This window comes from Mixophyes fleayi, unplaced genomic scaffold, assembly GCF_038048845.1.
Source record: "Mixophyes fleayi isolate aMixFle1 unplaced genomic scaffold, aMixFle1.hap1 Scaffold_1624, whole genome shotgun sequence".
Taxonomy (NCBI): Eukaryota; Metazoa; Chordata; class Amphibia; order Anura; family Limnodynastidae; genus Mixophyes; species Mixophyes fleayi.
In genome coordinates, this window is record NW_027446002.1 from 40,408 (window position 1) to 63,282 (window position 22,875).

At 45.6% G+C, this 22,875-nt stretch overlaps 14 non-coding genes and 2 pseudogenes across 14 annotated transcripts; all 16 read right to left on the reverse strand.

Moving 5' to 3' along the window:
• Window positions 1–601: 601 nt before the first annotated feature.
• LOC142115330 (U2 spliceosomal RNA) lies at window positions 602–792 on the reverse strand. The gene has a single exon (XR_012682172.1). It is a non-coding gene; the product is annotated as a U2 spliceosomal RNA (small nuclear RNA).
• Window positions 793–1,606: 814 nt separating this feature from the next.
• On the reverse strand, window positions 1,607–1,797 carry LOC142115331 (U2 spliceosomal RNA). The gene has a single exon (XR_012682173.1). It is a non-coding gene; the product is annotated as a U2 spliceosomal RNA (small nuclear RNA).
• An 814-nt stretch (window positions 1,798–2,611) lies between these two features.
• LOC142115300 (U2 spliceosomal RNA) lies at window positions 2,612–2,782 on the reverse strand (annotated as a pseudogene).
• Window positions 2,783–4,482: 1,700 nt separating this feature from the next.
• LOC142115294 (U2 spliceosomal RNA) lies at window positions 4,483–4,692 on the reverse strand (annotated as a pseudogene).
• A 1,624-nt stretch (window positions 4,693–6,316) lies between these two features.
• On the reverse strand, window positions 6,317–6,507 carry LOC142115332 (U2 spliceosomal RNA). The gene has a single exon (XR_012682174.1). It is a non-coding gene; the product is annotated as a U2 spliceosomal RNA (small nuclear RNA).
• An 814-nt stretch (window positions 6,508–7,321) lies between these two features.
• On the reverse strand, window positions 7,322–7,512 carry LOC142115333 (U2 spliceosomal RNA). The gene has a single exon (XR_012682175.1). It is a non-coding gene; the product is annotated as a U2 spliceosomal RNA (small nuclear RNA).
• An 814-nt stretch (window positions 7,513–8,326) lies between these two features.
• Window positions 8,327–8,517, reverse strand: LOC142115334 (U2 spliceosomal RNA). Its single transcript, XR_012682176.1, has one exon. It is a non-coding gene; the product is annotated as a U2 spliceosomal RNA (small nuclear RNA).
• An 814-nt stretch (window positions 8,518–9,331) lies between these two features.
• On the reverse strand, window positions 9,332–9,523 carry LOC142115299 (U2 spliceosomal RNA). Its single transcript, XR_012682148.1, has one exon. It is a non-coding gene; the product is annotated as a U2 spliceosomal RNA (small nuclear RNA).
• A 6,028-nt stretch (window positions 9,524–15,551) lies between these two features.
• Window positions 15,552–15,742, reverse strand: LOC142115337 (U2 spliceosomal RNA). The gene has a single exon (XR_012682178.1). It is a non-coding gene; the product is annotated as a U2 spliceosomal RNA (small nuclear RNA).
• An 814-nt stretch (window positions 15,743–16,556) lies between these two features.
• On the reverse strand, window positions 16,557–16,747 carry LOC142115338 (U2 spliceosomal RNA). The gene has a single exon (XR_012682179.1). It is a non-coding gene; the product is annotated as a U2 spliceosomal RNA (small nuclear RNA).
• An 814-nt stretch (window positions 16,748–17,561) lies between these two features.
• Window positions 17,562–17,752, reverse strand: LOC142115339 (U2 spliceosomal RNA). The gene has a single exon (XR_012682180.1). It is a non-coding gene; the product is annotated as a U2 spliceosomal RNA (small nuclear RNA).
• Window positions 17,753–18,566: 814 nt separating this feature from the next.
• LOC142115340 (U2 spliceosomal RNA) lies at window positions 18,567–18,757 on the reverse strand. Its single transcript, XR_012682181.1, has one exon. It is a non-coding gene; the product is annotated as a U2 spliceosomal RNA (small nuclear RNA).
• Window positions 18,758–19,571: 814 nt separating this feature from the next.
• Window positions 19,572–19,762, reverse strand: LOC142115341 (U2 spliceosomal RNA). The gene has a single exon (XR_012682182.1). It is a non-coding gene; the product is annotated as a U2 spliceosomal RNA (small nuclear RNA).
• Window positions 19,763–20,576: 814 nt separating this feature from the next.
• Window positions 20,577–20,767, reverse strand: LOC142115342 (U2 spliceosomal RNA). Its single transcript, XR_012682183.1, has one exon. It is a non-coding gene; the product is annotated as a U2 spliceosomal RNA (small nuclear RNA).
• Window positions 20,768–21,581: 814 nt separating this feature from the next.
• LOC142115343 (U2 spliceosomal RNA) lies at window positions 21,582–21,772 on the reverse strand. Its single transcript, XR_012682184.1, has one exon. It is a non-coding gene; the product is annotated as a U2 spliceosomal RNA (small nuclear RNA).
• Window positions 21,773–22,586: 814 nt separating this feature from the next.
• Window positions 22,587–22,777, reverse strand: LOC142115344 (U2 spliceosomal RNA). Its single transcript, XR_012682185.1, has one exon. It is a non-coding gene; the product is annotated as a U2 spliceosomal RNA (small nuclear RNA).
• Window positions 22,778–22,875: the final 98 nt, after the last annotated feature.

Sequence of the window (22,875 nt, forward strand, 5' to 3'; positions counted from 1 at the left end):
GGACTTTTCAAACGAGATGCCTGCAAAATTTGCATGAACTCCTCCCCTTGACCATAAGTGCAACGACGCCCGCTGATTAGTCGGCCTGCCGTTCCGTCCTCGTCTCCCCAGGCAATTAATCACACTGTCTGCCCAGCTTCTTTCGGAATATTCACAGCATGTCACAGAAACAGCACTTCAAGGTGCATCACAATTGTTTCTCGGGCCACCGGCAAGTAAATAGACAAGGAAGCTGCATGCTGCAACAGCAGGGTTCTAAAAGGTGTGTCATAATCCTCACTTGCCTTTATTCCGTCACTGGGTCCACAAGAGGGAGACACACTACGTCAGATTAATAGTTTCATTCATTCGGAGATCCAATTGAATTAGCAAATCACAAGTTGCTCCATTAAAGAAATAATTGGATCAATGCAGTAATCCTTTTGGACAAAGAAAAGGGTCTTCTTATCTGCAAATGCTTGTTTGCTAAGAGAGATAAGAAACAAAACAACAAAAAGACACAATAAATTGACACGAAATAAGACACAGGAGACAAAAATCTGTTCTTATGGATTTTTGTTGCTGAAAAGAGACATGATTCTATTTTTGGATAACTGGATAAGAGAAGTGCACCGGTCCTGGAAGTACTGCAATACCAGGTCAATGCGTGGAGTGGACAGAGCAAGCTCTTCTTCCATCTCCCTGTTCTAAAAATCCATTTAATATATGGCCCCCAGATAGGGGGCGTATCAGATATTAAACTGATAAGAACAGATACTACACTTGATCTTAGCCAAAAGGCCGAGAAGCGATAACCCGAAATGGGACCCAGGAAAGCGCCCGCTTCTCAGGCTAGGCCTGACAACTGTAGGAGACAGCCACGCCACACGCCGTATACTTTATTTAGCGGCGGCCCACAACACTCCATTGCTGCACATTCTAGGCCCGACTAGCCTGAAAAGCCTGACACCTTCACTGGGACCCTCTTTACACCTCTCTGTCTGCAAAGGCACGCACATGAGCCGAGGACTTTTCAAACGAGATGCCTGCAAAATTTGCATGAACTCCTCCCCTTGACCATAAGTGCAACGACGCCCGCTGATTAGTCGGCCTGCCGTTCCGTCCTCGTCTCCCCAGGCAATTAATCACACTGTCTGCCCAGCTTCTTTCGGAATATTCACAGCATGTCACAGAAACAGCACTTCAAGGTGCATCACAATTGTTTCTCGGGCCACCGGCAAGTAAATAGACAAGGAAGCTGCATGCTGCAACAGCAGGGTTCTAAAAGGTGTGTCATAATCCTCACTTGCCTTTATTCCGTCACTGGGTCCACAAGAGGGAGACACACTACGTCAGATTAATAGTTTCATTCATTCGGAGATCCAATTGAATTAGCAAATCACAAGTTGCTCCATTAAAGAAATAATTGGATCAATGCAGTAATCCTTTTGGACAAAGAAAAGGGTCTTCTTATCTGCAAATGCTTGTTTGCTAAGAGAGATAAGAAACAAAACAACAAAAAGACACAATAAATTGACACGAAATAAGACACAGGAGACAAAAATCTGTTCTTATGGATTTTTGTTGCTGAAAAGAGACATGATTCTATTTTTGGATAACTGGATAAGAGAAGTGCACCGGTCCTGGAAGTACTGCAATACCAGGTCAATGCGTGGAGTGGACAGAGCAAGCTCTTCTTCCATCTCCCTGTTCTAAAAATCCATTTAATATATGGCCCCCAGATAGGGGGCGTATCAGATATTAAACTGATAAGAACAGATACTACACTTGATCTTAGCCAAAAGGCCGAGAAGCGATAACCCGAAATGGGACCCAGGAAAGCGCCCGCTTCTCAGGCTAGGCCTGACAACTGTAGGAGACAGCCACGCCACACGCCGTATACTTTATTTAGCGGCGGCCCACAACACTCCATTGCTGCACATTCTAGGCCCGACTAGCCTGAAAAGCCTGACACCTTCACTGGGACCCTCTTTACACCTCTCTGTCTGCAAAGGCACGCACATGAGCCGAGGACTTTTCAAACGAGATGCCTGCAAAATTTGCATGAACTCCTCCCCTTGACCATAAGTGCAACGACGCCCGCTGATTAGTCGGCCTGCCGTTCCGTCCTCGTCTCCCCAGGCAATTAATCACACTGTCTGCCCAGCTTCTTTCGGAATATTCACAGCATGTCACAGAAACAGCACTTCAAGGTGCATCACAATTGTTTCTCGGGCCACCGGCAAGTAAATAGACAAGGAAGCTGCATGCTGCAACAGCAGGGTTCTAAAAGGTGTGTCATAATCCTCACTTGCCTTTATTCCGTCACTGGGTCCACAAGAGGGAGACACACTACGTCAGATTAATAGTTTCATTCATTCGGAGATCCAATTGAATTAGCAAATCACAAGTTGCTCCATTAAAGAAATAATTGGATCAATGCAGTAATCCTTTTGGACAAAGAAAAGGGTCTTCTTATCTGCAAATGCTTGTTTGCTAAGAGAGATAAGAAACAAAACAACAAAAAGACACAATAAATTGACACGAAATAAGACACAGGAGACAAAAATCTGTTCTTATGGATTTTTGTTGCTGAAAAGAGACATGATTCTATTTTTGGATAACTGGATAAGAGAAGTGCACCGGTCCTGGAAGTACTGCAATACCAGGTCAATGCGTGGAGTGGACAGAGCAAGCTCTTCTTCCATCTCCCTGTTCTAAAAATCCATTTAATATATGGCCCCCAGATAGGGGGCGTATCAGATATTAAACTGATAAGAACAGATTTTTTTTTTTTTTTTTTTTTTTTTTTTTTTTTTTTTTTTTTTTTTTTTTTTTTATTTAAAGCCTTGAGCTCGTCCCTTGTGCACGAAAAAAATGAGTAAATACCCAAAAAACATGCACAAGAGTTTTCGGTGCGTGGTCCTCCCTCCGGAGAGGAAGAACCCTGGTCCTCGACCCCCAGAACCAAAAAGGTCACTTAGGGGCCGGGGTCGTCTGACTCCCTTCGCCGCAAAGCTAGGGGAGCCTCTTAGCCCCTGGGATCCGCCGAAGCTTCACCCAGTGCTCGGTGTGCCGATTGGGTACGGCCCCAGCCGGGTGGCTGGGCGGGGTTGGACCCTCGTCGCCGCGAAGCTAGGAGGGCCCCATTAGTCCCTGGGATCTGCCGGAGCTTCACCCAGGACTCAAGCCGAGTGGGTACGGCCCCAGCCGGGTGGCTGGGCAGGGTTGGACCCTCGTCGCCGCAAAGCTAGGAGGGCCCCATTAGTCCCTGGGATCTGCCGGAGCTTCCCCCAGGACTCAAGCCGAGTGGGTACGGCCCCAGCCGGGTGGCTGGGCTAGTATGGGCCCCCTTGGCCTGCCACACTAGGGGACCCATTTTGCCCCTGAGATCCGCCGGAGCTTCACCCTGGGCCGGGTATAAAAATTTTCTTGCCCAGCCAAAAAGGTCCGGGCAAAGAATATAGCATTGCTTAGGAGAAAGAGGTCAAAAGTGCGTGGGTGCCAACATAATCACGTTGTATCTATATTAAGGTCTCTTGACCCGTGATTTATGGCCCCCCGGGTTTCCAGTCCGGATGCACATTTGTCCCAGCCTTTCAAAGCTGCATTCCAGCCCTCTAGTTAAAGAGGCAAGTGCTGATCTGCCACAACTGCACTTGATCTTAGCCAAAAGGCCGAGAAGCGATAACCCGAAATGGGACCCAGGAAAGCGCCCGCTTCTCAGGCTAGGCCTGACAACTGTAGGAGACAGCCACGCCACACGCCGTATACTTTATTTAGCGGCGGCCCACAACACTCCATTGCTGCACATTCTAGGCCCGACTAGCCTGAAAAGCCTGACACCTTCACTGGGACCCTCTTTACACCTCTCTGTCTGCAAAGGCACGCACATGAGCCGAGGACTTTTCAAACGAGATGCCTGCAAAATTTGCATGAACTCCTCCCCTTGACCATAAGTGCAACGACGCCCGCTGATTAGTCGGCCTGCCGTTCCGTCCTCGTCTCCCCAGGCAATTAATCACACTGTCTGCCCAGCTTCTTTCGGAATATTCACAGCATGTCACAGAAACAGCACTTCAAGGTGCATCACAATTGTTTCTCGGGCCACCGGCAAGTAAATAGACAAGGAAGCTGCATGCTGCAACAGCAGGGTTCTAAAAGGTGTGTCATAATCCTCACTTGCCTTTATTCCGTCACTGGGTCCACAAGAGGGAGACACACTACGTCAGATTAATAGTTTCATTCATTCGGAGATCCAATTGAATTAGCAAATCACAAGTTGCTCCATTAAAGAAATAATTGGATCAATGCAGTAATCCTTTTGGACAAAGAAAAGGGTCTTCTTATCTGCAAATGCTTGTTTGCTAAGAGAGATAAGAAACAAAACAACAAAAAGACACAATAAATTGACACGAAATAAGACACAGGAGACAAAAATCTGTTCTTATGGATTTTTGTTGCTGAAAAGAGACATGATTCTATTTTTGGATAACTGGATAAGAGAAGTGCACCGGTCCTGGAAGTACTGCAATACCAGGTCAATGCGTGGAGTGGACAGAGCAAGCTCTTCTTCCATCTCCCTGTTCTAAAAATCCATTTAATATATGGCCCCCAGATAGGGGGCGTATCAGATATTAAACTGATAAGAACAGATTTTTTTTTTTTTTTTTATTTAAAGCCTTGAGCTCGTCCCTTGTGCACGAAAAAAATGAGTAAATACCCAAAAAACATGCACAAGAGTTTTCGGTGCGTGGTCCTCCCTCCGGAGAGGAAGGACCCTGGTCCTCGACCCCCAGAACCAAAAAGGTCACTTAGGGGCCGGGGTCGTCTGACTCCCTTCGCCGCAAAGCTAGGGGAGCCTCTTAGCCCCTGGGATCCGCCGAAGCTTCACCCAGTGCTCGGTGTGCCGATTGGGTACGGCCCCAGCCAGGTGGCTGGGCGGGGTTGGACCCTCGTCGCCGCGAAGCTAGGAGGGCCCCATTAGTCCCTGGGATCTGCCGGAGCTTCACCCAGGACTCAAGCCGAGTGGGTACGGCCCCAGCCGGGTGGCTGGGCAGGGTTGGACCCTCGTCGCCGCAAAGCTAGGAGGGCCCCATTAGTCCCTGGGATCTGCCGGAGCTTCACCCAGGACTCAAGCCGAGTGGGTACGGCCCCAGCCGGGTGGCTGAGCTAGTATGGGCCCCCTTGGCCTGCCACACTAGGGGACCCATTTTGCCCCTGAGATCCGCCGGAGCTTCACCCTGGGCCGGGTGTAAAAATTTTCTTGCCCAGCCAAAAAGGTCCGGGCAAAGAATATAGCATTGCTTAGGAGAAAGAGGTCAAAAGTGCGTGGGTGCCAACCGAATCACGTTGTATCTATATTAAGGTCTCCTGACCCGTGATTTATGGCCCCCCGGGTTTCCAGTCCGGATGCACATTTGTCCCAGCCTTTCAAAGCTGCATTCCAGCCCTCTAGTTAAAGAGGCAAGTGCTGATCTGCCACAACTGCACTTGATCTTAGCCAAAAGGCCGAGAAGCGATAACCCGAAATGGGACCCAGGAAAGCGCCCGCTTCTCAGGCTAGGCCTGACAACTGTAGGAGACAGCCACGCCACACGCCGTATACTTTATTTAGCGGCGGCCCACAACACTCCATTGCTGCACATTCTAGGCCCGACTAGCCTGAAAAGCCTGACACCTTCACTGGGACCCTCTTTACACCTCTCTGTCTGCAAAGGCACGCACATGAGCCGAGGACTTTTCAAACGAGATGCCTGCAAAATTTGCATGAACTCCTCCCCTTGACCATAAGTGCAACGACGCCCGCTGATTAGTCGGCCTGCCGTTCCGTCCTCGTCTCCCCAGGCAATTAATCACACTGTCTGCCCAGCTTCTTTCGGAATATTCACAGCATGTCACAGAAACAGCACTTCAAGGTGCATCACAATTGTTTCTCGGGCCACCGGCAAGTAAATAGACAAGGAAGCTGCATGCTGCAACAGCAGGGTTCTAAAAGGTGTGTCATAATCCTCACTTGCCTTTATTCCGTCACTGGGTCCACAAGAGGGAGACACACTACGTCAGATTAATAGTTTCATTCATTCGGAGATCCAATTGAATTAGCAAATCACAAGTTGCTCCATTAAAGAAATAATTGGATCAATGCAGTAATCCTTTTGGACAAAGAAAAGGGTCTTCTTATCTGCAAATGCTTGTTTGCTAAGAGAGATAAGAAACAAAACAACAAAAAGACACAATAAATTGACACGAAATAAGACACAGGAGACAAAAATCTGTTCTTATGGATTTTTGTTGCTGAAAAGAGACATGATTCTATTTTTGGATAACTGGATAAGAGAAGTGCACCGGTCCTGGAAGTACTGCAATACCAGGTCAATGCGTGGAGTGGACAGAGCAAGCTCTTCTTCCATCTCCCTGTTCTAAAAATCCATTTAATATATGGCCCCCAGATAGGGGGCGTATCAGATATTAAACTGATAAGAACAGATACTACACTTGATCTTAGCCAAAAGGCCGAGAAGCGATAACCCGAAATGGGACCCAGGAAAGCGCCCGCTTCTCAGGCTAGGCCTGACAACTGTAGGAGACAGCCACGCCACACGCCGTATACTTTATTTAGCGGCGGCCCACAACACTCCATTGCTGCACATTCTAGGCCCGACTAGCCTGAAAAGCCTGACACCTTCACTGGGACCCTCTTTACACCTCTCTGTCTGCAAAGGCACGCACATGAGCCGAGGACTTTTCAAACGAGATGCCTGCAAAATTTGCATGAACTCCTCCCCTTGACCATAAGTGCAACGACGCCCGCTGATTAGTCGGCCTGCCGTTCCGTCCTCGTCTCCCCAGGCAATTAATCACACTGTCTGCCCAGCTTCTTTCGGAATATTCACAGCATGTCACAGAAACAGCACTTCAAGGTGCATCACAATTGTTTCTCGGGCCACCGGCAAGTAAATAGACAAGGAAGCTGCATGCTGCAACAGCAGGGTTCTAAAAGGTGTGTCATAATCCTCACTTGCCTTTATTCCGTCACTGGGTCCACAAGAGGGAGACACACTACGTCAGATTAATAGTTTCATTCATTCGGAGATCCAATTGAATTAGCAAATCACAAGTTGCTCCATTAAAGAAATAATTGGATCAATGCAGTAATCCTTTTGGACAAAGAAAAGGGTCTTCTTATCTGCAAATGCTTGTTTGCTAAGAGAGATAAGAAACAAAACAACAAAAAGACACAATAAATTGACACGAAATAAGACACAGGAGACAAAAATCTGTTCTTATGGATTTTTGTTGCTGAAAAGAGACATGATTCTATTTTTGGATAACTGGATAAGAGAAGTGCACCGGTCCTGGAAGTACTGCAATACCAGGTCAATGCGTGGAGTGGACAGAGCAAGCTCTTCTTCCATCTCCCTGTTCTAAAAATCCATTTAATATATGGCCCCCAGATAGGGGGCGTATCAGATATTAAACTGATAAGAACAGATACTACACTTGATCTTAGCCAAAAGGCCGAGAAGCGATAACCCGAAATGGGACCCAGGAAAGCGCCCGCTTCTCAGGCTAGGCCTGACAACTGTAGGAGACAGCCACGCCACACGCCGTATACTTTATTTAGCGGCGGCCCACAACACTCCATTGCTGCACATTCTAGGCCCGACTAGCCTGAAAAGCCTGACACCTTCACTGGGACCCTCTTTACACCTCTCTGTCTGCAAAGGCACGCACATGAGCCGAGGACTTTTCAAACGAGATGCCTGCAAAATTTGCATGAACTCCTCCCCTTGACCATAAGTGCAACGACGCCCGCTGATTAGTCGGCCTGCCGTTCCGTCCTCGTCTCCCCAGGCAATTAATCACACTGTCTGCCCAGCTTCTTTCGGAATATTCACAGCATGTCACAGAAACAGCACTTCAAGGTGCATCACAATTGTTTCTCGGGCCACCGGCAAGTAAATAGACAAGGAAGCTGCATGCTGCAACAGCAGGGTTCTAAAAGGTGTGTCATAATCCTCACTTGCCTTTATTCCGTCACTGGGTCCACAAGAGGGAGACACACTACGTCAGATTAATAGTTTCATTCATTCGGAGATCCAATTGAATTAGCAAATCACAAGTTGCTCCATTAAAGAAATAATTGGATCAATGCAGTAATCCTTTTGGACAAAGAAAAGGGTCTTCTTATCTGCAAATGCTTGTTTGCTAAGAGAGATAAGAAACAAAACAACAAAAAGACACAATAAATTGACACGAAATAAGACACAGGAGACAAAAATCTGTTCTTATGGATTTTTGTTGCTGAAAAGAGACATGATTCTATTTTTGGATAACTGGATAAGAGAAGTGCACCGGTCCTGGAAGTACTGCAATACCAGGTCAATGCGTGGAGTGGACAGAGCAAGCTCTTCTTCCATCTCCCTGTTCTAAAAATCCATTTAATATATGGCCCCCAGATAGGGGGCGTATCAGATATTAAACTGATAAGAACAGATACTACACTTGATCTTAGCCAAAAGGCCGAGAAGCGATAACCCGAAATGGGACCCAGGAAAGCGCCCGCTTCTCAGGCTAGGCCTGACAACTGTAGGAGACAGCCACGCCACACGCCGTATACTTTATTTAGCGGCGGCCCACAACACTCCATTGCTGCACATTCTAGGCCCGACTAGCCTGAAAAGCCTGACACCTTCACTGGGACCCTCTTTACACCTCTCTGTCTGCAAAGGCACGCACATGAGCCGAGGACTTTTCAAACGAGATGCCTGCAAAATTTGCATGAACTCCTCCCCTTGACCATAAGTGCAACGACGCCCGCTGATTAGTCGGCCTGCCGTTCCGTCCTCGTCTCCCCAGGCAATTAATCACACTGTCTGCCCAGCTTCTTTCGGAATATTCACAGCATGTCACAGAAACAGCACTTCAAGGTGCATCACAATTGTTTCTCGGGCCACCGGCAAGTAAATAGACAAGGAAGCTGCATGCTGCAACAGCAGGGTTCTAAAAGGTGTGTCATAATCCTCACTTGCCTTTATTCCGTCACTGGGTCCACAAGAGGGAGACACACTACGTCAGATTAATAGTTTCATTCATTCGGAGATCCAATTGAATTAGCAAATCACAAGTTGCTCCATTAAAGAAATAATTGGATCAATGCAGTAATCCTTTTGGACAAAGAAAAGGGTCTTCTTATCTGCAAATGCTTGTTTGCTAAGAGAGATAAGAAACAAAACAACAAAAAGACACAATAAATTGACACGAAATAAGACACAGGAGACAAAAATCTGTTCTTATGGATTTTTGTTGCTGAAAAGAGACATGATTCTATTTTTGGATAACTGGATAAGAGAAGTGCACCGGTCCTGGAAGTACTGCAATACCAGGTCAATGCGTGGAGTGGACAGAGCAAGCTCTTCTTCCATCTCCCTGTTCTAAAAATCCATTTAATATATGGCCCCCAGATAGGGGGCGTATCAGATATTAAACTGATAAGAACAGATTTTTTTTTTTTTTTTTTTTTTTTTTTTCCAAAACCACTCAGTTTTAAACTCTTTGCCATCTGCTCAAAGATACAGATCTTAATATCGTTGCGTCATCCCATGCAAAGCTTAAACATCATCATGGCTTAGACTATACTTTTTAATATCTCTTGTTACAGTGCATCAAAAAATACAACCATATAAACACACCCACAATCCCCATAACCAAATACCACCCACTATTTTTATCCAACACCCTGTCTAAATTTCACCATATCCAACCATTTTTTAACCTTCCACACACCTTCAGCATCAAACCCAGCACCGCCTTTCCTTTTATCGAATTGATAACACATATAGAATTTCCCTAATATAATCCTCATAACATCATTTACCTCCCACTCTTCCCTTTTGTATACACACATATTTCTTGCATCCCACAATGCCTCCATTACACAAGCCATCAACAACCACATCAATCTCTCTTTCACTTTGCCACATGCACCAATCCCAAACATAGCCATCTTCCATGAAATCACATTCACCCCACCTAATTCCTTACATAGCCCACTCAAACCATTCCATACTTTCCGTGCAAACCCACAACCCCAAAACACATGCAACACAGTCTCTCTTGCACCACACCTTTCTCTAGGACAGTCCTCCGTTCGAACCAAATCACGCATTTTTTGCACCACACGCACAGGCAACACACCTTGCAAACCCATCCACACCACATCCTTCTGTCTATTTGTTACACCACACATTTCCATCTTCTTCCATACCTCGGCCGCTTCTTTTGATCTCAAGTACTCTATATTACACATACTCTCACGCTCACGAAACATCCGCATAACCTTCTTTTTTATACCAAAATCTTTCATACTCACACCCAACAAATCATTCTTTCTAACAAACTTTTCAACATATTCATACCACACCGGGCACCTAAAGGCCATCGGCACACTCAAAGATCTTTTCATCCATTGCAACCCACACAGCATCCATCCAGCCATATATCTAGTCATACACCCAGTCTTAGTCTTACCATCCAACACCCTCACAACATTCGCTATATAATTTACACCCAAAAATCTCTCAACATCCGGAAAATTCAATCCACCTTTCGCTCTCACTTTCACTACATCCTCACGCTTCAGTCTTTCCATCTTACACCCCCATAAAAATAAAAACATCATCCTCACAATCTTTCTTAAACACCCATACGGGGGAGGAAACACACACCCTACATATAACAATAACGGCAAAATCACACTTTTCACAACCAAAACCTTCCCAGTCATAGTCAATTCACGCAACATCCAAAAATCAAGTTTCCTCTTAACCTTACTGGCACATTCTTCCCAACTTGCACCCCCTTTCAGCTGCTCATCAAATTCCAAACCTAACACTTTAATTCCACCTTCCACACGCTCAGCTTCATCCAACCTCACATCCACATCACCAAACACTCTAAACTTACTTTTACCCCAATTTATTTTAAAAGCCGACGCACTACAGAAAAAACTAATATGTAGTCTGACTCTATTCAGCGCCGCTTGATTCTGACATACCACAACCACATCGTCCATGTACCCCAACACTTTTACACATTTACCACCACTCCCTGGCACTAACAGCCCTCTCATAACCTTGTCATTCCTGATCATCTGCAACAAAGGCTCAATCACACAGACAAACAACATAGGAGACATAGGACAACCCTGTCGCACACCAGACTTAACCAAAATTTTCTGACTCACCCACCCATTCACCAACACTCTACATAAAGCTTTATCATACAGACTTCTTACATTCGCTACAAACACACTTGGGAATCCCATTCTCAACAGCACACGAAACATAAACTCATGCGACACCCTGTCAAACGCCTTTTCAAAATCCAGACTTACAAGCACACAATTCTGTTTCCTTACCATGCAATCACCAATCAAATCTCTTACTAACATTAAGTTGTCACTCATACGCCTTCCAGGAACCGCACACACTTGGTCTTCACCTACAATCGTACCAATCACTCTCCTCATCCTGCCAGCCAACACCTTTGCATACAACTTATAGTCAGCGTTCAATAACGTGATAGGCCTCCAGTTACCCAACGTCCTTCTATCACCTTTTTTAAAAATCAATACAACCAAACCTTCACACATTGTCTCACTTATTCTGCCAGTCGTCCACATAAACTCACATACTTCCGTCAAATCCGCACCCATACATTCCCAAAAAGTCTTATACACTTCCACAGGCAACCCATCCGCACCTGGTGTTTTATTCTCATGCGCTTCATTCACAGCCACTTTCACCTCACACTCCAAAATATCATCCATTAAGTCATTCTTATCTAATTCACAAATCTCCTCAGTCAGACTATCCAGAACCTCGTCAGCCATACCCTGATCACATACCCTCCTTTCATACAACTCAGAATAAAAGCGCTCCACTTCATTAACCATTCTATCCCCTATCACTACATCACCCTCACCATCATACACACCATCCATATCCTTACTTGCACTACATATTTTCTTGAAAAAGAATCGAGTACACTTCTCATCTTTTTCCATACACTCCACTTTCGCACGAAAAACAATCTCTCTACCCCTTTCACTCAGAATTTTATTTATAGCACATCTTTCTTTCTTAATCTGTTCTTGCACATCCACTCCCATATCTCGCAATCTATACAAAGTATCCATTCTCTTATTGAAACATTCATACCGCTCTCTTCTCTCTTCCGCTTTCCTGTATCCACAACCCTTGAAATACACTTTCATTCTCCCTTTCACCCAATCCCACCATTCAAGCACATTGCCAAACTCACCCTTACGCTGCTTCCACCACACATACTTCCTTTCAAACTCTTTTCTTATTTCCAAATCATCCAACAATCTCACATTCAGCTTCCATACACCCCTTCCATACATATTCGCAATCTTCCCACTCACATTACATATCAAACACTCGTGGTCAGTAAAATACATTCTCACCTGTTCCATCCGCTCACATTCAATCCCTTTTGACACAAACACATAATCTAAACGTGAACTTACACCACCCCTATCTGCATGATATGTTGGCGGTGGTGGTCTCCCCAAACATACCTCAGCCACATCTGTCAAAGAAAAATCCAAAATAATTTGCTTCAACAAAAACCCTGTGACATCTACCCCTCCTGCTTGTTCACCCACTCTCCCCTCCTTTTCAATAATACAGTTCATATCACCAACCAAAATAATGGGGATTCTCCCCGGGAGAAATAACTTTATCTTTTCAAAAAGTTCCTTTCGCTCAACCTTACACGCACTCGCATACACACACATCACACGCACTTTCCACCCCCTATAACAAAGAAAAACAACAATACACCTCCCCTCTTCAATAACAATATACCTATCTAGTACCACACCCTTATTATTTACTATAATCCCAACACCATCATTTTTATTCACCTGTGAACCCGACCACACACACACCCCACCCTGCCACTCACCCTGTGGCAACTCCCTTTTCAACCCACACTCTTGGAGACAATAGACATCTGCATTAAACCCTTTTAGATCCTGCAGTATAACAGCCCGTCGCTGCCTATTGGTGATTAACCTTACATTTACTGACACTATTTTCAGGCTGATATTATCTATACCTGCCATTATTTTATAAAATTATGAAAAACAAGAACAAAACCTACATAGCGTCAACAATATTCATATTATTACAAAGCAAAACATGACCATTAACTAAAATCGACACAGTCACCCGTTGTCAGAATAATCCTCCTGACCACCCAGCCTTGCAATGTTTAGCACAGGCGTGCCAAACAACGAACTGGTCTCGACACTCCGTGGAGACATGTCCATTGGACTTCCGGGACTCTGAATCAAGGGAGTTATTTCCCCCGGACTATGAGCAACTCCAAAAAGATCCTTATCAATGGCTTCCAGACTCTTCAAAGGATCAGTTGGCATGGATGTACTTTCATCGTACCGAGGCTTCTTCTTGCTTCTGCCGTCCTGTATGGCCTTGCGCACAGGGATAGGTTTAACTGGTGCAGAAACATCCACCATCTCACTCTCATCATTAGGGTCAGTGTCCTCAACCCGGACAGCCTCACCCTCCATTGGTGATACAAATTCTTCAATATTTGCTGAGCCTGTTACAGTGTTCTCCTCAGCAGCCATTACTTGTAACAACCTTTCTGTTCTCTCACCAGCAGTTTCAGCTGCCAGTGACGTGACTTCACCGGATACACTAGGGGATCCATCATCCCGCCGCGCCACGGGTGACACAGCAGGCGCTACACCCCTCGCCACCTCCTCCCCATAAACAGTCCGGTGGACCTCCTCTTTCTCACTCTGTATTGTCAACAGTCTCGCCCCTTCCTCTCTCCTTTGCTGCACAAAAAGTGGGCAGGTCCTAAAGGTATGGTTAGCTGCCCCACACAGGTCACATTTTCTTTCATCAGGGCACCTGTTGGCTTCATGCCCCTCCCTGCCACAATTTTTACAAAATTTTCCTTTTGTACAATCCTGCATCAAGTGTCCAAACTGAAAACATTTTCTACAATACTGGGGTTGATTTGGGTAAAAAAGGAAGCATCTACTCCCACCAATCGAAAAGTTTGAAGGGGGGTGCATTGTTCCTCCAATATCATTGCTGTCAATCTTCAACTTCGCCCAGAATTTTATTTTCCCATTAGGGATAAGATATTTATTCTTCAACCGTTCACCAGCTTTGACGTACTCGCAGTACCTCCTCAGGAAGGCCTGTATATACTCTATCCCCAGGTAAGGGTTGTAGGAATGCACAGTGATTGGTATTTCTTGCCCTGAGAATAGACTAGACACCACAATCCCGCCCAATATAGGGCTATCCTTGTGTTTTCTCAAGATCTCAAAAACTCTTATACAGTCATTCCAAGTGAAAAAAGTAACATCGTAAAGCCCTTGTCTTGGAAAATCTTGCAGGCATAAAATATCGCTACTTAACTGAACTCTGCAGAACTTTTCCAGGACTTCCTTGCAAATGTAATCCAAATTACAGGACTCTTTTCTTTCTTCATCCACAGCAAAACGAATGGTGTTCTTTAAAGCAGCCATACTGCCAGTCGCACAATCCAAGATACCAAGGCTCCCAGACGATCACTCCCCGCCGCCGGGAGGCCCCACGGAAGGACCTCCAGAAAAACCCCCTGACCAGACCACGCTGGGCAATAAACCCTACACGTGATCTTGGCCAGAAGGCCGAGAAGCGATAACCCGAAATGGGACCCAGGAAAGCGCCCGCTTCTCAGGCTAGGCCTGACAACTGTAGGAGACAGCCACGCCACACGCCGTATACTTTATTTAGCGGCGGCCCACAACACTCCATTGCTGCACATTCTAGGCCCGACTAGCCTGAAAAGCCTGACACCTTCACTGGGACCCTCTTTACACCTCTCTGTCTGCAAAGGCACGCACATGAGCCGAGGACTTTTCAAACGAGATGCCTGCAAAATTTGCATGAACTCCTCCCCTTGACCATAAGTGCAACGACGCCCGCTGATTAGTCGGCCTGCCGTTCCGTCCTCGTCTCCCCAGGCAATTAATCACACTGTCTGCCCAGCTTCTTTCGGAATATTCACAGCATGTCACAGAAACAGCACTTCAAGGTGCATCACAATTGTTTCTCGGGCCACCGGCAAGTAAATAGACAAGGAAGCTGCATGCTGCAACAGCAGGGTTCTAAAAGGTGTGTCATAATCCTCACTTGCCTTTATTCCGTCACTGGGTCCACAAGAGGGAGACACACTACGTCAGATTAATAGTTTCATTCATTCGGAGATCCAATTGAATTAGCAAATCACAAGTTGCTCCATTAAAGAAATAATTGGATCAATGCAGTAATCCTTTTGGACAAAGAAAAGGGTCTTCTTATCTGCAAATGCTTGTTTGCTAAGAGAGATAAGAAACAAAACAACAAAAAGACACAATAAATTGACACGAAATAAGACACAGGAGACAAAAATCTGTTCTTATGGATTTTTGTTGCTGAAAAGAGACATGATTCTATTTTTGGATAACTGGATAAGAGAAGTGCACCGGTCCTGGAAGTACTGCAATACCAGGTCAATGCGTGGAGTGGACAGAGCAAGCTCTTCTTCCATCTCCCTGTTCTAAAAATCCATTTAATATATGGCCCCCAGATAGGGGGCGTATCAGATATTAAACTGATAAGAACAGATACTACACTTGATCTTAGCCAAAAGGCCGAGAAGCGATAACCCGAAATGGGACCCAGGAAAGCGCCCGCTTCTCAGGCTAGGCCTGACAACTGTAGGAGACAGCCACGCCACACGCCGTATACTTTATTTAGCGGCGGCCCACAACACTCCATTGCTGCACATTCTAGGCCCGACTAGCCTGAAAAGCCTGACACCTTCACTGGGACCCTCTTTACACCTCTCTGTCTGCAAAGGCACGCACATGAGCCGAGGACTTTTCAAACGAGATGCCTGCAAAATTTGCATGAACTCCTCCCCTTGACCATAAGTGCAACGACGCCCGCTGATTAGTCGGCCTGCCGTTCCGTCCTCGTCTCCCCAGGCAATTAATCACACTGTCTGCCCAGCTTCTTTCGGAATATTCACAGCATGTCACAGAAACAGCACTTCAAGGTGCATCACAATTGTTTCTCGGGCCACCGGCAAGTAAATAGACAAGGAAGCTGCATGCTGCAACAGCAGGGTTCTAAAAGGTGTGTCATAATCCTCACTTGCCTTTATTCCGTCACTGGGTCCACAAGAGGGAGACACACTACGTCAGATTAATAGTTTCATTCATTCGGAGATCCAATTGAATTAGCAAATCACAAGTTGCTCCATTAAAGAAATAATTGGATCAATGCAGTAATCCTTTTGGACAAAGAAAAGGGTCTTCTTATCTGCAAATGCTTGTTTGCTAAGAGAGATAAGAAACAAAACAACAAAAAGACACAATAAATTGACACGAAATAAGACACAGGAGACAAAAATCTGTTCTTATGGATTTTTGTTGCTGAAAAGAGACATGATTCTATTTTTGGATAACTGGATAAGAGAAGTGCACCGGTCCTGGAAGTACTGCAATACCAGGTCAATGCGTGGAGTGGACAGAGCAAGCTCTTCTTCCATCTCCCTGTTCTAAAAATCCATTTAATATATGGCCCCCAGATAGGGGGCGTATCAGATATTAAACTGATAAGAACAGATACTACACTTGATCTTAGCCAAAAGGCCGAGAAGCGATAACCCGAAATGGGACCCAGGAAAGCGCCCGCTTCTCAGGCTAGGCCTGACAACTGTAGGAGACAGCCACGCCACACGCCGTATACTTTATTTAGCGGCGGCCCACAACACTCCATTGCTGCACATTCTAGGCCCGACTAGCCTGAAAAGCCTGACACCTTCACTGGGACCCTCTTTACACCTCTCTGTCTGCAAAGGCACGCACATGAGCCGAGGACTTTTCAAACGAGATGCCTGCAAAATTTGCATGAACTCCTCCCCTTGACCATAAGTGCAACGACGCCCGCTGATTAGTCGGCCTGCCGTTCCGTCCTCGTCTCCCCAGGCAATTAATCACACTGTCTGCCCAGCTTCTTTCGGAATATTCACAGCATGTCACAGAAACAGCACTTCAAGGTGCATCACAATTGTTTCTCGGGCCACCGGCAAGTAAATAGACAAGGAAGCTGCATGCTGCAACAGCAGGGTTCTAAAAGGTGTGTCATAATCCTCACTTGCCTTTATTCCGTCACTGGGTCCACAAGAGGGAGACACACTACGTCAGATTAATAGTTTCATTCATTCGGAGATCCAATTGAATTAGCAAATCACAAGTTGCTCCATTAAAGAAATAATTGGATCAATGCAGTAATCCTTTTGGACAAAGAAAAGGGTCTTCTTATCTGCAAATGCTTGTTTGCTAAGAGAGATAAGAAACAAAACAACAAAAAGACACAATAAATTGACACGAAATAAGACACAGGAGACAAAAATCTGTTCTTATGGATTTTTGTTGCTGAAAAGAGACATGATTCTATTTTTGGATAACTGGATAAGAGAAGTGCACCGGTCCTGGAAGTACTGCAATACCAGGTCAATGCGTGGAGTGGACAGAGCAAGCTCTTCTTCCATCTCCCTGTTCTAAAAATCCATTTAATATATGGCCCCCAGATAGGGGGCGTATCAGATATTAAACTGATAAGAACAGATACTACACTTGATCTTAGCCAAAAGGCCGAGAAGCGATAACCCGAAATGGGACCCAGGAAAGCGCCCGCTTCTCAGGCTAGGCCTGACAACTGTAGGAGACAGCCACGCCACACGCCGTATACTTTATTTAGCGGCGGCCCACAACACTCCATTGCTGCACATTCTAGGCCCGACTAGCCTGAAAAGCCTGACACCTTCACTGGGACCCTCTTTACACCTCTCTGTCTGCAAAGGCACGCACATGAGCCGAGGACTTTTCAAACGAGATGCCTGCAAAATTTGCATGAACTCCTCCCCTTGACCATAAGTGCAACGACGCCCGCTGATTAGTCGGCCTGCCGTTCCGTCCTCGTCTCCCCAGGCAATTAATCACACTGTCTGCCCAGCTTCTTTCGGAATATTCACAGCATGTCACAGAAACAGCACTTCAAGGTGCATCACAATTGTTTCTCGGGCCACCGGCAAGTAAATAGACAAGGAAGCTGCATGCTGCAACAGCAGGGTTCTAAAAGGTGTGTCATAATCCTCACTTGCCTTTATTCCGTCACTGGGTCCACAAGAGGGAGACACACTACGTCAGATTAATAGTTTCATTCATTCGGAGATCCAATTGAATTAGCAAATCACAAGTTGCTCCATTAAAGAAATAATTGGATCAATGCAGTAATCCTTTTGGACAAAGAAAAGGGTCTTCTTATCTGCAAATGCTTGTTTGCTAAGAGAGATAAGAAACAAAACAACAAAAAGACACAATAAATTGACACGAAATAAGACACAGGAGACAAAAATCTGTTCTTATGGATTTTTGTTGCTGAAAAGAGACATGATTCTATTTTTGGATAACTGGATAAGAGAAGTGCACCGGTCCTGGAAGTACTGCAATACCAGGTCAATGCGTGGAGTGGACAGAGCAAGCTCTTCTTCCATCTCCCTGTTCTAAAAATCCATTTAATATATGGCCCCCAGATAGGGGGCGTATCAGATATTAAACTGATAAGAACAGATACTACACTTGATCTTAGCCAAAAGGCCGAGAAGCGATAACCCGAAATGGGACCCAGGAAAGCGCCCGCTTCTCAGGCTAGGCCTGACAACTGTAGGAGACAGCCACGCCACACGCCGTATACTTTATTTAGCGGCGGCCCACAACACTCCATTGCTGCACATTCTAGGCCCGACTAGCCTGAAAAGCCTGACACCTTCACTGGGACCCTCTTTACACCTCTCTGTCTGCAAAGGCACGCACATGAGCCGAGGACTTTTCAAACGAGATGCCTGCAAAATTTGCATGAACTCCTCCCCTTGACCATAAGTGCAACGACGCCCGCTGATTAGTCGGCCTGCCGTTCCGTCCTCGTCTCCCCAGGCAATTAATCACACTGTCTGCCCAGCTTCTTTCGGAATATTCACAGCATGTCACAGAAACAGCACTTCAAGGTGCATCACAATTGTTTCTCGGGCCACCGGCAAGTAAATAGACAAGGAAGCTGCATGCTGCAACAGCAGGGTTCTAAAAGGTGTGTCATAATCCTCACTTGCCTTTATTCCGTCACTGGGTCCACAAGAGGGAGACACACTACGTCAGATTAATAGTTTCATTCATTCGGAGATCCAATTGAATTAGCAAATCACAAGTTGCTCCATTAAAGAAATAATTGGATCAATGCAGTAATCCTTTTGGACAAAGAAAAGGGTCTTCTTATCTGCAAATGCTTGTTTGCTAAGAGAGATAAGAAACAAAACAACAAAAAGACACAATAAATTGACACGAAATAAGACACAGGAGACAAAAATCTGTTCTTATGGATTTTTGTTGCTGAAAAGAGACATGATTCTATTTTTGGATAACTGGATAAGAGAAGTGCACCGGTCCTGGAAGTACTGCAATACCAGGTCAATGCGTGGAGTGGACAGAGCAAGCTCTTCTTCCATCTCCCTGTTCTAAAAATCCATTTAATATATGGCCCCCAGATAGGGGGCGTATCAGATATTAAACTGATAAGAACAGATACTACACTTGATCTTAGCCAAAAGGCCGAGAAGCGATAACCCGAAATGGGACCCAGGAAAGCGCCCGCTTCTCAGGCTAGGCCTGACAACTGTAGGAGACAGCCACGCCACACGCCGTATACTTTATTTAGCGGCGGCCCACAACACTCCATTGCTGCACATTCTAGGCCCGACTAGCCTGAAAAGCCTGACACCTTCACTGGGACCCTCTTTACACCTCTCTGTCTGCAAAGGCACGCACATGAGCCGAGGACTTTTCAAACGAGATGCCTGCAAAATTTGCATGAACTCCTCCCCTTGACCATAAGTGCAACGACGCCCGCTGATTAGTCGGCCTGCCGTTCCGTCCTCGTCTCCCCAGGCAATTAATCACACTGTCTGCCCAGCTTCTTTCGGAATATTCACAGCATGTCACAGAAACAGCACTTCAAGGTGCATCACAATTGTTTCTCGGGCCACCGGCAAGTAAATAGACAAGGAAGCTGCATGCTGCAACAGCAGGGTTCTAAAAGGTGTGTCATAATCCTCACTTGCCTTTATTCCGTCACTGGGTCCACAAGAGGGAGACACACTACGTCAGATTAATAGTTTCATTCATTCGGAGATCCAATTGAATTAGCAAATCACAAGTTGCTCCATTAAAGAAATAATTGGATCAATGCAGTAATCCTTTTGGACAAAGAAAAGGGTCTTCTTATCTGCAAATGCTTGTTTGCTAAGAGAGATAAGAAACAAAACAACAAAAAGACACAATAAATTGACACGAAATAAGACACAGGAGACAAAAATCTGTTCTTATGGATTTTTGTTGCTGAAAAGAGACATGATTCTATTTTTGGATAACTGGATAAGAGAAGTGCACCGGTCCTGGAAGTACTGCAATACCAGGTCAATGCGTGGAGTGGACAGAGCAAGCTCTTCTTCCATCTCCCTGTTCTAAAAATCCATTTAATATATGGCCCCCAGATAGGGGGCGTATCAGATATTAAACTGATAAGAACAGATACTACACTTGATCTTAGCCAAAAGGCCGAGAAGCGATAACCCGAAATGGGACCCAGGAAAGCGCCCGCTTCTCAGGCTAGGCCTGACAACTGTAGGAGACAGCCACGCCACACGCCGTATACTTTATTTAGCGGCGGCCCACAACACTCCATTGCTGCACATTCTAGGCCCGACTAGCCTGAAAAGCCTGACACCTTCACTGGGACCCTCTTTACACCTCTCTGTCTGCAAAGGCACGCACATGAGCCGAGGACTTTTCAAACGAGATGCCTGCAAAATTTGCATGAACTCCTCCCCTTGACCATAAGTGCAACGACGCCCGCTGATTAGTCGGCCTGCCGTTCCGTCCTCGTCTCCCCAGGCAATTAATCACACTGTCTGCCCAGCTTCTTTCGGAATATTCACAGCATGTCACAGAAACAGCACTTCAAGGTGCATCACAATTGTTTCTCGGGCCACCGGCAAGTAAATAGACAAGGAAGCTGCATGCTGCAACAGCAGGGTTCTAAAAGGTGTGTCATAATCCTCACTTGCCTTTATTCCGTCACTGGGTCCACAAGAGGGAGACACACTACGTCAGATTAATAGTTTCATTCATTCGGAGATCCAATTGAATTAGCAAATCACAAGTTGCTCCATTAAAGAAATAATTGGATCAATGCAGTAATCCTTTTGGACAAAGAAAAGGGTCTTCTTATCTGCAAATGCTTGTTTGCTAAGAGAGATAAGAAACAAAACAACAAAAAGACACAATAAATTGACACGAAATAAGACACAGGAGACAAAAATCTGTTCTTATGGATTTTTGTTGCTGAAAAGAGACATGATTCTATTTTTGGATAACTGGATAAGAGAAGTGCACCGGTCCTGGAAGTACTGCAATACCAGGTCAATGCGTGGAGTGGACAGAGCAAGCTCTTCTTCCATCTCCCTGTTCTAAAAATCCATTTAATATATGGCCCCCAGATAGGGGGCGTATCAGATATTAAACTGATAAGAACAGATACTACACTTGATCTTAGCCAAAAGGCCGAGAAGCGATAACCCGAAATGGGACCCAGGAAAGCGCCCGCTTCTCAGGCTAGGCCTGACAACTGTAGGAGACAGCCACGCCACACGCCGTATACTTTATTTAGCGGCGGCCCACAACACTCCATTGCTGCACATTCTAGGCCCGACTAGCCTGAAAAGCCTGACACCTTCACTGGGACCCTCTTTACACCTCTCTGTCTGCAAAGGCACGCACATGAGCCGAGGACTTTTCAAACGAGATGCCTGCAAAATTTGCATGAACTCCTCCCCTTGACCATAAGTGCAACGACGCCCGCTGATTAGTCGGCCTGCCGTTCCGTCCTCGTCTCCCCAGGCAATTAATCACACTGTCTGCCCAGCTTCTTTCGGAATATTCACAGCATGTCACAGAAACAGCACTTCAAGGTGCATCACAATTGTTTCTCGGGCCACCGGCAAGTAAATAGACAAGGAAGCTGCATGCTGCAACAGCAGGGTTCTAAAAGGTGTGTCATAATCCTCACTTGCCTTTATTCCGTCACTGGGTCCACAAGAGGGAGACACACTACGTCAGATTAATAGTTTCATTCATTCGGAGATCCAATTGAATTAGCAAATCACAAGTTGCTCCATTAAAGAAATAATTGGATCAATGCAGTAATCCTTTTGGACAAAGAAAAGGGTCTTCTTATCTGCAAATGCTTGTTTGCTAAGAGAGATAAGAAACAAAACAACAAAAAGACACAATAAATTGACACGAAATAAGACACAGGAGACAAAAATCTGTTCTTATGGATTTTTGTTGCTGAAAAGAGACATGATTCTATTTTTGGATAACTGGATAAGAGAAGTGCACCGGTCCTGGAAGTACTGCAATACCAGGTCAATGCGTGGAGTGGACAGAGCAAGCTCTTCTTCCATCTCCCTGTTCTAAAAATCCATTTAATATATGGCCCCCAGATAGGGGGCGTATCAGATATTAAACTGATAAGAACAGATACTACACTTGATCTTAGCCAAAAGGCCGAGAAGCGATAACCCGAAATGGGACCCAGGAAAGCGCCCGCTTCTCAGGCTAGGCCTGACAACTGTAGGAGACAGCCACGCCACACGCCGTATACTTTATTTAGCGGC